The sequence below is a fragment of the Fukomys damarensis genome, unplaced genomic scaffold (genome assembly GCF_012274545.1).
Source record: "Fukomys damarensis isolate Sample0158 unplaced genomic scaffold, DMR_v1.0_HiC HiC_scaffold_26, whole genome shotgun sequence".
In the NCBI taxonomy this organism is placed as follows: domain Eukaryota; kingdom Metazoa; phylum Chordata; class Mammalia; order Rodentia; family Bathyergidae; genus Fukomys; species Fukomys damarensis.
The window spans coordinates 22,213,180-22,228,692 of record NW_022900938.1 but is presented as its reverse complement, the minus strand read 5'-3'; the positions used below and the strand labels follow the sequence as shown (position 1 = coordinate 22,228,692).

The following is a 15,513-nucleotide window of genomic DNA, read 5'->3' as shown; positions in this document are numbered from 1 at the left end:
GACGCTCCATGAGGTTGCTCATGAACTCTGAGTTTTCTCTGAAAAGATCTTTGAGGAGCATCCTAGAGACAGGGAGCTCCAAAGGGCTTCCCTTTTACTTTCTGGAGTCAAGTTCAGAACCAGTCCAGGTTTCCTACAGGTTTCCTCTCCTCATAGATGTAGAGGTTCTGCTACCAAGGAAAATCCTAAATAAAACCCTTGAGATTCAACTGTTCTTAGTTGACTTTAAAAGAATCACTAATTTAGGAGTCACACAGCTGGGCGATACATTATTGATCTCCCACTAGCTTTAGATAATGCCTATGGTGGGAGTTATGATGATAATGGTTGCCTAGGTTACTTTGGGGGGATATAAAGGCCATATCTGCAAAAGCCAGAGTTGGGGCTTCAGATGCCCCACAGATGATTGGGATGGGATGAAGAATCTTGGCCTCTGTGCCTTCATATACGTCTGCTTCTTTGCTGCCTGAATCTTTGGGTCAGATTTCTCCTCAGCTCTGCATTGTAGACATGCTGGACATTTGAGAATTGCTTTGCCCAAAACTGTAACACAGGGTTTACTTGACCTAGATTTGCCTAACCTCTCTCCTGCTCCATCAAGGATGGAGACACACCTACCAACGGCTGCAACTGGAAACAGCAGACCATGGAATGAGCAGAAAGAGGTGTCTCCTGTGTTAACCTATCCCTTTTCCCCATTATTTCTATCCCATTTGAGAAGCTGATTTACAAGCAGAGCTCCCACTTGATCCTTGGCCGCTGAATACAGCCTTTCTTTCTTCCAAACACTCAACTCTTAAGCATTAGTGTTTCTCTTGAATGAACTCCCAGACATGGGTTCAGCAACAGTTTCAACCAGGGCTCAGGGAAAGGGCTGTAGCTACCCCTGTTGCTGGCAGGTGCCAACCACTGCAGAGGGCAACTGAAGCAAGGCCTCTTCTTGGCTTTTGGGCACACAGTACACACCCAGGAGAAGCCAGCCTCTTCAATGATAATCTGGGGTTAGAGAGAACTGGGGTTCCCTTACAACTCAATGGCTGAGAAGCAAACACCCCTTCTTTCCCAAGGACTATTAAATCAACTGGTTAGCCCTGCAATTAACTTTGTAGATCTGGGGAAACTTTATACCAAGCTGCATTTCTTAGGTGAACAGCCTGTTTAATGTGTCACACTTCTGTTCATGTAAGCACCAAAGCTTAAAATGAACATTGAGCAGAGCAGGGCTTCTTCCTTGGCCTCTAACACTCCACATATGCCATCATCCTTCAGGAAACCACTCTCTAGGAGTCCCAAACTGACTCGGGAGCCCATTGAGGAAGACTAGCAGGAAAAGGCTCTATGTGGAAATAAATGGTCTCCCTCACCAGGGAATAACTAAGCAGATAGAATCTACAATCTGTGACAGTTTTAATTCTCTCTATGAAAGTTCTTATTTTTAATAAGGCAGGACTTGGAATCCTTCTATTCCCGCAGCCCTCCTCAGAAACAGCCCCATCCCCATTCTGTGACCTTCACAGCATAAGCTGGGACCTGCTGTCATGGTTGTTATCCAATTGTTTGTCTGTTTGGTTTTTTAGTGGGAACTGGTGGATAGAGGGAAATTCTATGGGCCTACGTAAAAAATCTGAATAGTGAAACAAATCAAGTGTTTCCCTACCACTGACCTGCAGACTAGTGACTAGTTTGTCACCCCAAAGACAATCCCAGTTATAGTTTTCACACTTATCCTTTGAGAAAGATTTTTTGCATCTGTACATTGATGCATGCATCTTAGAGATAAGTATGCACACTTCAATTGTTAAGAGTATAAACTTTGAACTCTAAAGTTTGGGTCTGAATCCTGGCTCTGCTGTATAGGAGCATGTGACCTTGGACAAGTTACTGAACCTCTCTAGACCTTAGTTTCCTCAAAACTGAAACTGGAGTATTAATGGTACCTAACAAATGGCTTAATAATTAATTAACATACATGAGATTTGAAATAGTGCTTGCATGATAAAATGACATCTTCTTTTGTTCACCACTTAACTATGGATCTTAGGACTTTTTCTATATTAGCTTGGTTGTTGCTCTTTGGTTTTAATAGTTGAATGCTTCTAGCATAAAGAGATACAAGAGTATTTAAATTGTAGCATATTGATGGACACTTGGATCATCCTGGCCTTTGCTATTGTAAATGGTGCCAAAACAATCATCACTGCACGTGCATCCTAAAGAATACAGAATTTCTAAACGTGGAATTTTTGATAGACATTGATAAACTTCTTTCCACAAATTTTCTCCTAATTTATATTTTCAGCAATGGCATATAATATGGCAAGTATGACTTGTCTGTCATACTCCTTGGGCTTTACCAGTCCAAGAGATGAAAAATAGCCTATTGGAGTTTGCGTTTCTTATCCAACAGACTGAGGATATTTTTCAAATGCTTTGCTCATTTTCTTGAAGTGTTGTCAGTCTTTTTCTCATCGAGCAGTCTGTTGTTTAAACCAAAGAGCCCGAGTTACACACTAAGCCTTATGTGTGTGATTGGATCTGCCTTCTGGTTGATCTCACTTAAAATCTCATTAGCCTGTGCAAGAAGGTTTTCACCATGGTAATTTTATTAGAAATGTTGAACAGTGCAAATCTGATCGCTGCGAAGAACTGTTAGCACTCACACAGACTTATCTGCCATGTGGGGAATGAGAGTTTATTACATCATTAAGAGGTTACCCTCTGCTTGAGTTAGGCAAGTATTGAAAATTTTATGAGCTCTTCTTACCTAAAGTTATCAATAAATAATACATGATTCTTGATTGAGCTAATCCTAGGTTGATGTGACTTATTTGATAAATCAACACCATAAAGAAACTTTCAGCTCAGTGGCCTGAATGTTCATGGAGAGGAGGACTCTAAATCGGAGTTACTAAGTCAGACTCCAGAGATGAACAGACTGGTGTTTTACCCTCAGAGAACTGACCCTGCTGGTCCTGGGGATGGAAGAATTGCTATAATCGGTTTCCTCCTCACCCAGGCTGTCAGAGCACAGTGATTCTCTTGGTAACTTTCTTTGCCTATTTAATTTGCCCCAGAAGAGGCCAAGTTGGCAAAAAACTTTTCCAGTGGATTTCATACATGAATGTTTATCAGCATCATCCAGGAAGGCACGCATGTAAACAAACCCACAGGTCATTCTGAAATGGGTGTTCAAAGACACACTGCTCAGTCACTGAGTCAAAATGCCCAGCCTGCCAGTCTGTTTCTACAGCTACACCTGCTGATTCTCATGCACCCCCAGAGCTGAAGGTCTCTGTGCTGGTCTGGTCTGTGATGTTACAGCTGTGAAGAGCCTGATGCAGTTGGAAGTATTATTTTGAAATGCACCCTCCCGTAAATTCAGAATCACTGATTGTAACTAGAAGGGAACCTAAAAGTTTTCCTTGTCCACACAGCTGTTCACTGGCGATCCAGTGTGCTATGCCTTCTTCCTCCTTCCCCTCCACTCCAAGAAATCAGAAGATGAATGAGTGACAAAAAGTTTGTGGGCAGGCAGAACTGGCCACAGTGAGAGGAGGAGAGCAGTGAAGGACTTCTCCCTAAAATGTGCCTCTGCCACCTTCCCTTATTGGGAATACACAGTCTAAGCTTCATCTCAGTGGGTGTCCCAGGTGGTCTCCATTTCCGCATGTAGAGTTCCTGCTCCTCATCCAAAGAAAAGGCTCCTTTTGCAAGTACTTTTACAAATATTATTACAACAACCCTAAGAAGTGGTGTTATTATTCCCATTTTATAGAAGAGAAAATCAAAACTAGGAGATTAAACAAGTCTGCATGAGGCATACAGCAAATAGGTGGTAAAAGGATTCAAAAGTGGTCATCTGTTGCTGAAGTCTCTACTCTTCATTACTGGGGTGTGTTGCCCACTGGTGGTTTCTTTTTTTATATATCCAAAATATGCTTCCCTCTCATCTTGACTCAGGGTGCTGTTGGAGCTTTTGGAAGGTGATTGGGTCATGGGGGCACAGTATTCATCAGTGGACCCCTCCACTGACAAGTTCATACTGTGCTGTGCTGTTGAGAGGTGGGCCTTGCTGGAAAAGGCTAATCAATGGCAGCCAGACACTAAAGGGTATATTCTTGTTCCTGGCTCCTTTTTTCTCCTCTCTGTCCGTCTTTCTGTCTCTCTGTCTGTATCTGTCTGTCTGCTCTCTCTCTTTTCTCTCTCTGCTTCCTGATCACCACAGATTAAGCTGTTTTCCTCCAAATGCCCTTCTAATGTGCTTTTTCTGCCTTGGAACCTGTTGACCATGGACTGAACCCACTGAGATGGTGAGCCAAAAGAAACCTCTCTTCCTTTCAATTGTAGGTGTCAGGTACTGCGTCTTCGAAAAGTAGTTAATACAGTTTTGGTGTGACTGTTTATGATGTGGCAGTCTGGAGTACCTTTCCACACTACGTACGTGGGTCTTCATAGCCCGGGCTAATGCCTGGGTGTATCATTTATGTTTCATGCTGGATTGCTGTTGTACCCCATTTCCCAGGCTATCTGTTATGATTGCCTCTAATTACTCCTTTTATTAAATACCACAACATGGAGAAAATAATCTTGCAGAGATTTATGCAAGAAGTTTATGCGAAATAAATCACCTACACGCTGTGAGAACTATAATGCAAGGTCAGGTGAATTCTGGTCAAAAGTGCATTTGTATAGCCCACAACCAGACAACTGTCCCCTTTTCTTGAATGGCTGTGAAACCTTGGGGTGCCCATGCCTCTGTTTCTTCCCCTAGCATTTCCTGGAATTTCATTCATACACAGAAAGTGAACTTAGCCTACACTTTGCTCCCCAGCCAAATACAGGTATGGTCTCATGTCCTTCCAGGTCTATGAAAGTCCTCGCCTGGCTGTTGCCTCTGCTGTTTCAACCACTCTCTCCCAAAAGCAGGGACATGGTACTAGTAGGAGTCCCAGGACACCTCCCCCATGCTACACTGGAGCTTTCAGTGGAGGCCCTTGCTTGTTTCTCTATTTTACTCCATCACTGATTTCTCTTGACCACAGAGACGCTTTCTTCTCTAGATGAGTTCTCCTTTCCCTGTATACATCACTTCTCTATGTGACATCTTTCTAGTACAATTGAATTACAAGTATTGTAAGCACTTGCCCCACTGATCAAGGTATAAAGAGATGTTGCTTTCTAGTTCTTAAAAAGTAGGAAGCCAGCAAGTGAGATATTTCTGATACTTCTCACTCTTACTATTTCTTTTCTTCTGCTCTGACTTGGGACACTGAGTGGTGATTATAATTACTTTATAACACAATAGAGTGGATTATTATAGCAAAAGAAAATGTTCCAAAGGAGTATTTAAATCCATCAAAGCATCCCTTATCCAAGTTTGCTAACTTAAATGAAGAATTGTTAACAATGCACTCTCTTTCATTTGTCAAATGTCCTTCTTGACCTTTTACGGTTTCACATTTTGAAAGGAAATTAAAGTAAAATTGTCTGAGACACCATCCTCTGGATCTAAAAATCTAGCTAGTTCTGTAACTTGGGCCTCCCCTGGGCTGAGGCTGTCTATACCACCTGGATCATCTTTCAGTGAGGACCCTTCCAGAGCAGTACCAGGCTGCCAGGGCTGCTCATCTTTTGCATTCATGATGAACTCTGGAGTGAAATTGCTTTGCTCAGAGTCCTGGGGGCCTGACAGTGCCATGTCATGGACCCTTTGTTTCACTATTTAAATATAAAAGCTGTAAAACTGCTATGAATAAGAAAACAACAAAGGAGCATTCATGGAATTACAGGGCTTATCCTGGGGAAAAGACAAAGCTCAGAGTGGCCAGGCTGCTTTAAGAAGCCCCATCTCTCCAGCAAGGCTTCCTGAGAAGGCAGGGCAGAGCATAGGGTTGCTTCTCCATGGGCAAGGCCAGAAACAGAGGCCACCAGGCACGCTTAATTTAGGGAACTGAGGAGCAAGTTCCTAGGTGGGAATCCTGAAGATTTATGGGAAGGAATTACACCCCTGGTCTGAAGCGGACAGTGATGTGGGGAGGGAGTAGGGGAGAATGTACACAGCGAACAAATTGGGGTGGGTGTAGAGGTCCTAGAATGTCACACGAGGTAGATAGGAGTGTGTGGACAGGAGAACAGGAATCCCTAGAAGGCTTTGGAGAAGAGGTGTGGCAAGACAAAGAGAAATTCTAGTTCACTACATCGGGTGTAGTGTGAACTACAGTTGAGAGAGACCAAAGACTGGCCCAGGCATCAAGGCCATGGTAAATGGAATGGAAAGGCAGATATGCGTTGGAGCCATTGTGGCAGGTAGGTCAGGCTTCTCTGACAGCATCCGCACTTTCTCCGCGGATAGGTCCGACCCACAGGGGTTGGCTCCACAGAGCACAACCAGAGCCCATTAAATTCTGAGCCTGAAGCAAGAGAAATAGAAACTTTGTGACTTAGGCCACACAAGTGATATTGGCCACCATCCTCAGAGCCAGGGAGATGTCTCTGGCAGGAAGGAATGAGGTCAACCCACAGGCAGAAGTAGAACCAAGAGACCAAAGGACAACAAGAGTGCTAACCATCTCAAGGCCTCACTGGGGTTCCTGGAACCAGTTGTAGTTCTTGTTTTCCAAGTTATGTCAGTGAATGAATTGTGACACGCGTAGTTGAAAGACTTAATGTGTCGATAGTATTTGCAAGAAATGGAAGAAATCAGACAACTCCAACAATTGTACCCTGGAAAACCAAGCACCTCTAGCTCATTTTTGATGACTGAATGAATGAAGAAAGTGTTAGAGTATTGATAGCAGATGTTTTCAAATATAACATATTTAATCTTTATATACTTGCAGAAGTACATTTCCCTGTAGCTTATACCACACAATTATATCTACTCATTGCTATGAACCTAGTATCTATAACTCATGGAGAAAAAAGAAGTTGCTAATAGTGAAGGAAAGGAGGGCAGAAAGAATGAGGGGCATGTAAAATGTGTGCCCAAAACACAAATTTCCCTTATTTATTTCCCTAGAAAATAACTGAAAACATATTTAAGCTCTAGTAAAAATGGTCCTGCATGGGGTTATTTGTGGCCATTTATATTAGCACAGTTGGTCTCTCTGGTTTTTTGTCAAGGATAGGGGCCCAAAGGCCCCCTTTGGAAGCCTGTTTTCCTGTTTGGATGCATTCAGAGCTGAAGCTGGGCTGGAGTGGTTTAAGGCCCCATGGAAATCCAGCTGCCGGCAACTTCCCAGGTTGAGGAGGACCGTGGCTGTTGTGCCAAAGCGTACATCCCACATCCCAACTTATCATGTGACCCTGACCCTAGTCCCTCAGGGGGCATGGTTTATGCTCCTTCACCTTGAACTTGGGTGAACATTTGTCATGGTTGCGACCAACAGAAAGAAGCAAATGTGACTTTGTGCAATTTCTGAGGCCAGGTTGGAAAAGGCCTGAGGCTTTGGCCTCATTCCTGCAGCAGTGAAACTTGGCCACACAGCTGCATGGAGGCAATCCAGCTGCTCCAAGGCCACGGAGCTGTGAGGAAGCCCACCTAGTCCCTGGAGAGACAGCACAGGAAGAAGCCTAAGACCACAAGAACAGAGAGAGGGAATTGCCTGTCCAGCTCCAGGCTGTTCCAGACATCCCATCGGAAGAATGTAGCTCAGTCACTGTCTGACTGCACACTTGCATAGTAACTGCCTGATCAACCTCTTCCTGCATTCCTGGCCCACAGAAACCACAAGATAATTTGTTATTCAGCAATAATAACTGCAGCAGTTATACAGCCTTTGGAATGGGATTTTAGCTATTACAGGATCTTCTGGTCTCCTAGAAAATTCATCAGACTGCTAGATCTATTTTGCCAAGTCCAGAAGGGACCCTCCCTTAAAATAACAAGCTTTGTCTACTCCAGAATAAATGTCTGGAATGTCTCACATAGGCGGTCTGAGCTGCCTGTATGATGGTGCTTAAACCTCTATCAAAAGATACGATTCTGTAATTAGCAGAAGTCAGAAATAATAATGTAAATAGCTTCGATTTGCTTTTAATCATTCTTCTAACAGAGACAGAAAAAATGAATTATTTATTATGTTGGCTTTAACTACTAGAAATGTAAAACAGTACATATATACCAATGTGAGGCTTGTTACAGTCTTCATTTTCCAATAACAATGAAGAATTTTTGAGAGTGCACAGATTAGCCACTGAATAAAGGTTCTAGTAAGATTACATTATGTAAGCTTTTGTAACTCAATGTGATGGAATATTGCATTTTCTTGCCACTGAAAACAGAGTGAAATGCAGTTATTAGGGTCATTGCAATATCTCTATGTGCATTTTCAAATATAAATGGCATACTATAAACATACATCAACCAACTCCAGTGTGATCATGTTGAAATAATACAACATGGGCATAAATGAAAAGAAATGATATTGAATGGCCTTCCCAGCTATAAGGTTCCAACTTTGGCCTTGAAGATCAGAATTATACTTGGAAAACTGAGTAAATACTATGGCAATAGTTTTAATGTGAGAAAAGCATCAATTTCTTTAAAACTGACATGGTAGATGTACATTCTTATTTATTTTACCGGGCACTTCCTCTGCACTGCACAAAATAGTCAGATCACTAGCAGAAATGAGGTAAGATGTTAGCTTAAATGGGCTATAAAATGTAAATCTGACAAGGTGGTTAAAACTAAAGGAAGCAATGAGTTTGGAAATAAAGTCTTTGTAAATAGGGAAGGAAGGAGGTGGTGAAGGGAGGGCAGGGACAAGGGGAAAAAAATGAGAACCAAGACCTGTCATGTAAAGGTACAGGATCCCAAAAATGAATGTAATTGTACTGTATACCTAAAATGTACCAATAAACTCAATAAAAGAAAAAAAATAAAAAATAATAAAGGAAGCAATGAGTTTGTCAGAAAAGCTCCAAATAATGTAAAATAAAGGGGTCTTCTATGTACTATTATCTCTATGAGCCCAAGGAAATCAGGAGGCAGCAGTGGCTTCCATGTCCAATATATGGATTTTCTTCATTTTTCAAAGTGAATGAACTTGGTCCATTCAGCTGCACTCTAGCTGTATGACCCTGTGTGCGCCATACAAGGTGTGAAATGTAGACGAGGAAAGTGTGAAAATTGCTTCTTGTCGTGAAGAGACTGACTGATTCCAACAAGGCCTTTTGCAGTGGCCAAAACTCATGTGCCCCTTTGCCACTGTGGCAGCAGTCAAAATTTGGGACAAGAGAGGAAATGGGAAAAGAGAGACAGAGAAAAACAAGAAAAAAGAATCAAAGCAATTCTGTAACCTTCTAGTTCTCATTGATAAAGCAAATCCTTTATGACCATAAAGAGCACTGAGGAACCTTTGACAGCTTCTGGAGAAGTCAAATCTCATCCCTATCAAACCAGCACCCATGCCTCTTCCTGTGAGGAATCTCTTGCTGCCTTAGCATGTAACTTTTCATCACAGGAAAGCTGATTTAAAAGAAGTTTCCACAACTTCTTTCTCACTTTAGATGGTTGTTAGTCAAATTTCCATCACTCTCACAAATACTCGATATAAATCAACTTAAAAGGAAGAAAGGTTTACCGTGGCTTACAGTATCAGAAGTTCTACCTGTGGTTACTTGAACCTGTTGCTTTGGGCCGGGAGTGAGGCAGACGTCACAGTGGGGAGTGAGTGGCAGCTGGGAAGCAAAAGGAGAGAGAAGAGGGAGAAGCAGGTTCCCAATAGCCCCTTCGAGGAAATCCCCCATTGACCTAAACTCCTTCAACTAGGAACCACCTCCTTAAGTTCTCACCGCCTCCCGGTGGTGCCACAGTCCCGCAACCAAGCCTTTAACCTGTGGGCCTTTGGAGAACATTTCACATCCAAGCTATAACAGTGATATTCCAAGGTCTGTAACAGCCTGAGCAGATCTACTTGTTATCCCCTTATATCATAGGGAACATTTACACATGGCTTAGTTGTAAGATGAGTGATTCATCTTAGTTGTAAGACGACGTGCCTATGCACTGCCCCCAACCCCCACTCTCCTGGATAGACAGCAGATATACCTCAGTGTCCACTGAAGGCATCTTGCCACTATAAAGCTGAGGCTAAACCCCCATGTGGAAAGTACAAGGCCTTTACAAAATGTTCGCAGATCTCTAAAGGCTTCAAATTCTCCTTCTCAGTATTCTGAGCTCCTGCTACCACTAAATTAGTTCAGTATGTGGCTTGCTTTGTCTGCCCATTGCTTCCCCTTCCCAGGTATGAAACTCAGCTCCTTTCTACATACACACAATGCACAAGTTCATTCACAGATCCACTTATGCATGAAATGTGCATATCCTCATGGAACTTACATTTAACTGGACAACAATGTGTAATAATGCCATAAAACTATAAATAAGTTCATGGTCTGTCAGATATGATTAGAGCTGTAGAGACTGATGGAATTTCAGGAAAATGTCAGCTCCATCAGGGCAGGGAACTTTATCTGTTTTATTATTTGTTCCTTTGCCTATTTCCAACACAACAGGGCCTGGAATATAGTGTTTAACATTTATTGGATGAGAGAAAGGGAATAAGGCAGTGGTGTGCTGGTAAATGTTTAACAACTGGCACTTTCAGTGTTATGGCTTGTATCTAGATGTTCCCTGGAAGCCTCTGCACTCATAGGTGGGGCTTTTGGATCTAGGATGTGTGATATTGGGATTAAGGGTGTGTAGCACTGGGTTAGTCCACTAATTGGTCTAGCATAGATCTAGGTATAGATAATGGGAAGGGAAGATTAATGGGAAGGTGTGGGTGGTGCCCGCCAGTAGGCTTGTAATCTGGGTGGGATTAAAAGCCCAAAAGGTTGCTGTTTGCTGCCTCCTGCTTGCTCTGCCATGGACTGTTTCTCCTCTGTGATACACCTCTGCTGTGCTGCCGTGCCTCAGAGTCAGCTGACTAGGGACTAAAACCTCTACCGTGTGTGAGCCCAAATAAGCCTTTCCTCCTTTAATTGGTGAGTGTCAAGTATTTCGTCTTAGCAACAAGAAAGTAACCTAGACATTGAGTAAAGATATATGTGTATACTCTGTGTATATTATATGTTTTACATTTTATTTAAATCTGTATTATGTAATATAAAATGTTTATATACTATATATCATATTTATTATAGATTTTACTACTTAAATACTTCATCACACATAATTTATAGCAGTAAAATATACAATATTTTCCAGTATAAATTCCATATAATTTATTCATTCTCTGGTTTTTGCAAAGTTTTGTATCTATAACTGTGCTCTGACTATAATGAACAAATAAGTATAGTTTCAACATAAATACTAATTGATAATATTTTTATGTTGAGAGAAGACAGACATGAAATACTGTAATAAAGATGTATGTCAAAAATTCACTCACCCATCAATAACAAGAGTGGCTTCATTGGGGCCGGGGATTTAGCTTAGTGGTACTGGCCACCGCCTGCCGTGCAAGGTCTTCAGTTCAATCCCTGGTACCGAACAAACAAACAAAAACAGTGCTTTCACTGGTGAATCAAAAAATAATTTCTTAATAGCAGAATAATATTTTCTCTTATTTGTGCTTATAACAAAGTAAAATCTATAGAAATGACAAAGTTAAAGTTTAGTCTGTGCTATTAACATTAAATATGGGCAATTAAAACAACAGTAAATCAAACCTTCCCTTGTGTTTGCAGATTCCCATAATGTAAACCCTACCACTGATTCGAGCTGATTCCCCCAAGAGCTGTCTGAGCTGAGAGGTGGGGCTTTGGGAAAGTGACTGGATCATGGGGACGCTGTGGCTTCTGCAGGAAGGAGGTGGGCCTGGTTGGAGGTGGATCACTGGAAAGTGACCTCAAAGGGTACATCGCCCTCCCTGGCTCCCGCCTTCGCTCTCTTGCTGCTTCCTGACTGTCACAATGTGAGCAGCTTTCCTCCAGCCGGATCTTTCTACTGTGCGGGTTAGACTGAGATGCCTACAAACGAAGTCAAATCTTTCCTTCTTTAAATTGTGTGTGTCAGGTCTTGTGTCCCAGCCTGGACACGGTGACTAATACAGGCCTAAAACACATGCTTCCATTTGCCCCCTGACTTCTAGTAGGTTGCATTTTATCAAGTGCTTTTTCTGCGCCCAGTGATAAAGATTATGGGTGACCATAATCCTGGGCACATGATGTCACTAAGGGCACCTTAAGTCTGCAAAAAGGAACATCATCTATATTTCTGGACTTTATGTATTACCTCTCCTATTCCCTACAACAATCTCTGATGGGAATGCGGTCCTTGTGTTTTGGATAAACTGATGATTAAACTGGCTAAGCAACTTGTGCACATTCACACGGCTCTGAGGACAGAGATGGGAATTTGATCCACATCTGTCTGATTCCAAAGACAGCTCTTATGCTCTGGTTTCTCTTCAGATCATATAAATCTTTCTCCTTTTACAAAGACAGCGCTTAGCTACTCTCCTTACAGCCCCACTGCATACTGGTCCAGCTTGTTCCAGAACCTACCACAAAATGAATACGTGCCTTGTAACTAGGAATAAAAAATTTGGCAGATGTTTTTTCCATCAATTGTTAACAAAATAAATAAATAAATAAGAATCCCTCTTCTTTAATCACTAAAGCCATTTAATATCTTACATTATATCTCCCACAAGCACAGATAAGTTTTGTAGTTTTCAAAAAGAAAGCAGCAATTCACTCCAGTTGTCACATTATTATTTGCTGGTGGGTTTAAAAATCCAGTTCCCAGAGAATTTGCCTGCGCGTGAGGCCCCATCATCAATCCCTCATTCCAGGATTTTTCCACATGTTTTTCCCCTTAGTGACTCTTGATCGCTTCTTTTTTGTAACAGCTGTCAAGAATTCAGTCTTTCTCCCCAGTAGAAAGGAGGCGGGAGCCTCTTGTCGGTCTCCCTGCCTTATCCAGAGACTTGCAATATGAAAATTTGGTCATAGGACCTTCTGGAGACAGGAGTCACAGGAAAGGCAAGCAAATTAAAAGTAAAAATAAAATAAAATAAAATAGTCACTCCAAGCAAGTCTGCTTCTGATGCCCTAAACACTGCTCGTCACACTCCATCTTGCACACTCTAGGAATATCGGTCACTCAGCTGTTTTCCCGGAGTAGTGAATTTTTCTTTAGTTGAGCCAGGAAGCCTGAACTTGGAAAGGAGAACCGTGGGAGGGCAGAGCAAGTAAGAAAACACCAGCTGGGGACAGCGGGGTCTTGAACGCGCTCACCACATTCCGGGGGCCAAGGAAGCAGGCTGAGCAATGTTGTCTTTTCAGTCTATGTGGCCCGCCCTCCCTTTGGTAAGAAAACCGAAGTTGTATGATTTTCCTAGGAAAGCGTAGACAGCAATGAAAATTTCAGGAAAAGAATAAACCAAAGGAGACAAAAAAAAGTCTAGATATATTAACAAATGAGCAGGGCAATGAGCAAAGCAAAACAAATCAAAAGAAATATACAAACTTTCTGGAAGGATGTTTGACCAAATATGCAAAACTCATCATCAAAGATGTGTATAACTTTTACCCAGGAATTTTGTTAGTAAGAATTTCTCTTGAGGAAGTTAGTGGGGGAAGTTTATAAATGTTTAGCTTCAGAAATGTTTATCCTAACATTGTTTGTAATGACAGAAATATTGGAATCGATGTAAATGCTCAATAATCAGAGATGGTTTGAAAAAATCTGGTCTATCCAAATGGTGGAATCCTATGTGGCCATTTAAAATAATACTGTGGAAGTTATTTTTTGATGTCAAAATAAATTATTTAAATATTTTGAAGTGAATAATTCTACTTCTACTTCTAGCCAAGATGAAGTATTATTAACTAGATTTACCCTCCTGCTAGAAACCAACTAAACAAGGGACAAAACAGATGGAAAATGATTTCCGAGATAGCATGTGTAGATCAATGAAGAATGGGGATCTTCCAGAAACGGAGAGAACTTAAGTGAGCCCCAGGACCATCTGAGCTCACTGCTTGGGAGTTCCTGGGCTGCAGTCTGAGGACTCAACCAGGTGGAGATAGATAGGGTTCCTGAGTCACAGAGGAGGAAGAAGAGTAAGAAGTCCCTGAGGAGGACTGGCAGGAAGGGCGCCTGAAAAGACTGCCGAGCTGGGAGTAAGCTCTGGAAATGCGCAGAGGGTCACCCTGGCGTATTCAGCTGTGAACGGAGCAGCGCATACATGTGAGGACACCACCTGAGGCCAGGGAGAGAGCACTCACGAAGACTGAGAGCAGTACTGACCACATTAGCAGAGCCAGGAATTGACCCCGTGATCCCCAGACAGGCCACACAACTTCCCTATGCACACACAGGCTTTGGGTGTAGAGTAAAAACAGGCCTTCAGTGAAAGGGAATCATTTGCCCTGCACTGAGCACTGCTCTAATTCTGCCTGATAAACCTGAAAAGCAAGTCCCAAAAGATCAAACTGTTTCCAAGTAACTTAACTATGTCACAATCAAAGCTTAATAACATTTTCATAGGAATACCAAAATACTCAGTACACTCAGAGGGTAAAATTCAGAATGTCTGGCATCTAATCAAACTTACCAGGCTTTCGAAGAGCCTTCATAATGAGGTGAGAAATCAACCGATCTCCTTCTAAGAACGTTCACTCCTCACATGTACAAAATTAGATCATTAAAAAACTGATCTAGAGCGGGCACAGATGTTAAAAGGGGTAGGCAAGGACACTAAAATTGTTCTCATAATTGTGCTTCATCTGTTTAAAAAGTTATGAAGACATGGAAGATATAAAAAGACTCCAAACAAACTTTGAAGGTTAAAATACCCACTGTAAACAAACAAGCACAAATACTAGATGGGATTAATGGCAGATCACAACTGCAAAAGAAAGGGTAGATTCTATGTACAGCAAGAATTTCTTTAAAAAAATCAAGACAAAATAAAGACATTTTCAAGTTTAGAAGATCTAAAAGAACTCCAGCAAACTTGTGCTATTAAAAACAAGTTTTAAAAAGTATTTTAGGCAAAATGAAAATGATTCTAGATGGAAATATGGATCTATATGAAGCAATGAAAAGCACCAACAATGAAAACAATAACAATGTAGCAGGGGTATAGCAGATATGAGTACAATGTGTAACAGTAGCTCCAAGCTTGAGAGTACACAATGATAAACTTTTTTATTATACACAAAATGTTTTAATATTATTTGAATTAGACTTTGATAAGTTACAGTTGTATACTATAAATCTTAGAAACAAACACTGAAATCTTTAAAACTCCAAAAAGTTACAGCTAATAAACTGATGAAGTTGATAAAGTGTCATCATAAAAAAAAAAATCTTGGTTTAGCCATAAGAAAGGAAAAAAGAATAAAAAGAGGAGTACATTGGACAAATAGAAAAGGAGTGGCATGATGAAAGATGTAAATCTAACCATATTATCAACTATCAAGTTAAATGTAAAAGTCTCAATTTCACCAATTAGAAACAAAAGGTTGAGTGTGCATATATATATATATATA

General features: G+C 41.4%; 1 long non-coding RNA gene across 2 annotated transcripts in view; it reads right to left on the bottom strand.

Annotated features, from left to right (window-relative positions):
* Positions 1-9,636: 9,636 nt before the first annotated feature.
* LOC104850191 overlaps positions 9,637-15,513 on the bottom strand; it is an 88,233-nt gene continuing 82,356 nt past the window's right edge. For both annotated transcript variants that reach the window (XR_004514418.1, XR_776900.2), the window contains exons 2-3: positions 11,400-11,490; positions 9,637-9,684 (exon numbers count right to left, since the gene is read on the bottom strand). This is a non-coding gene — a long non-coding RNA (uncharacterized LOC104850191). The remainder of the gene's footprint in view (positions 9,685-11,399; positions 11,491-15,513) is intronic.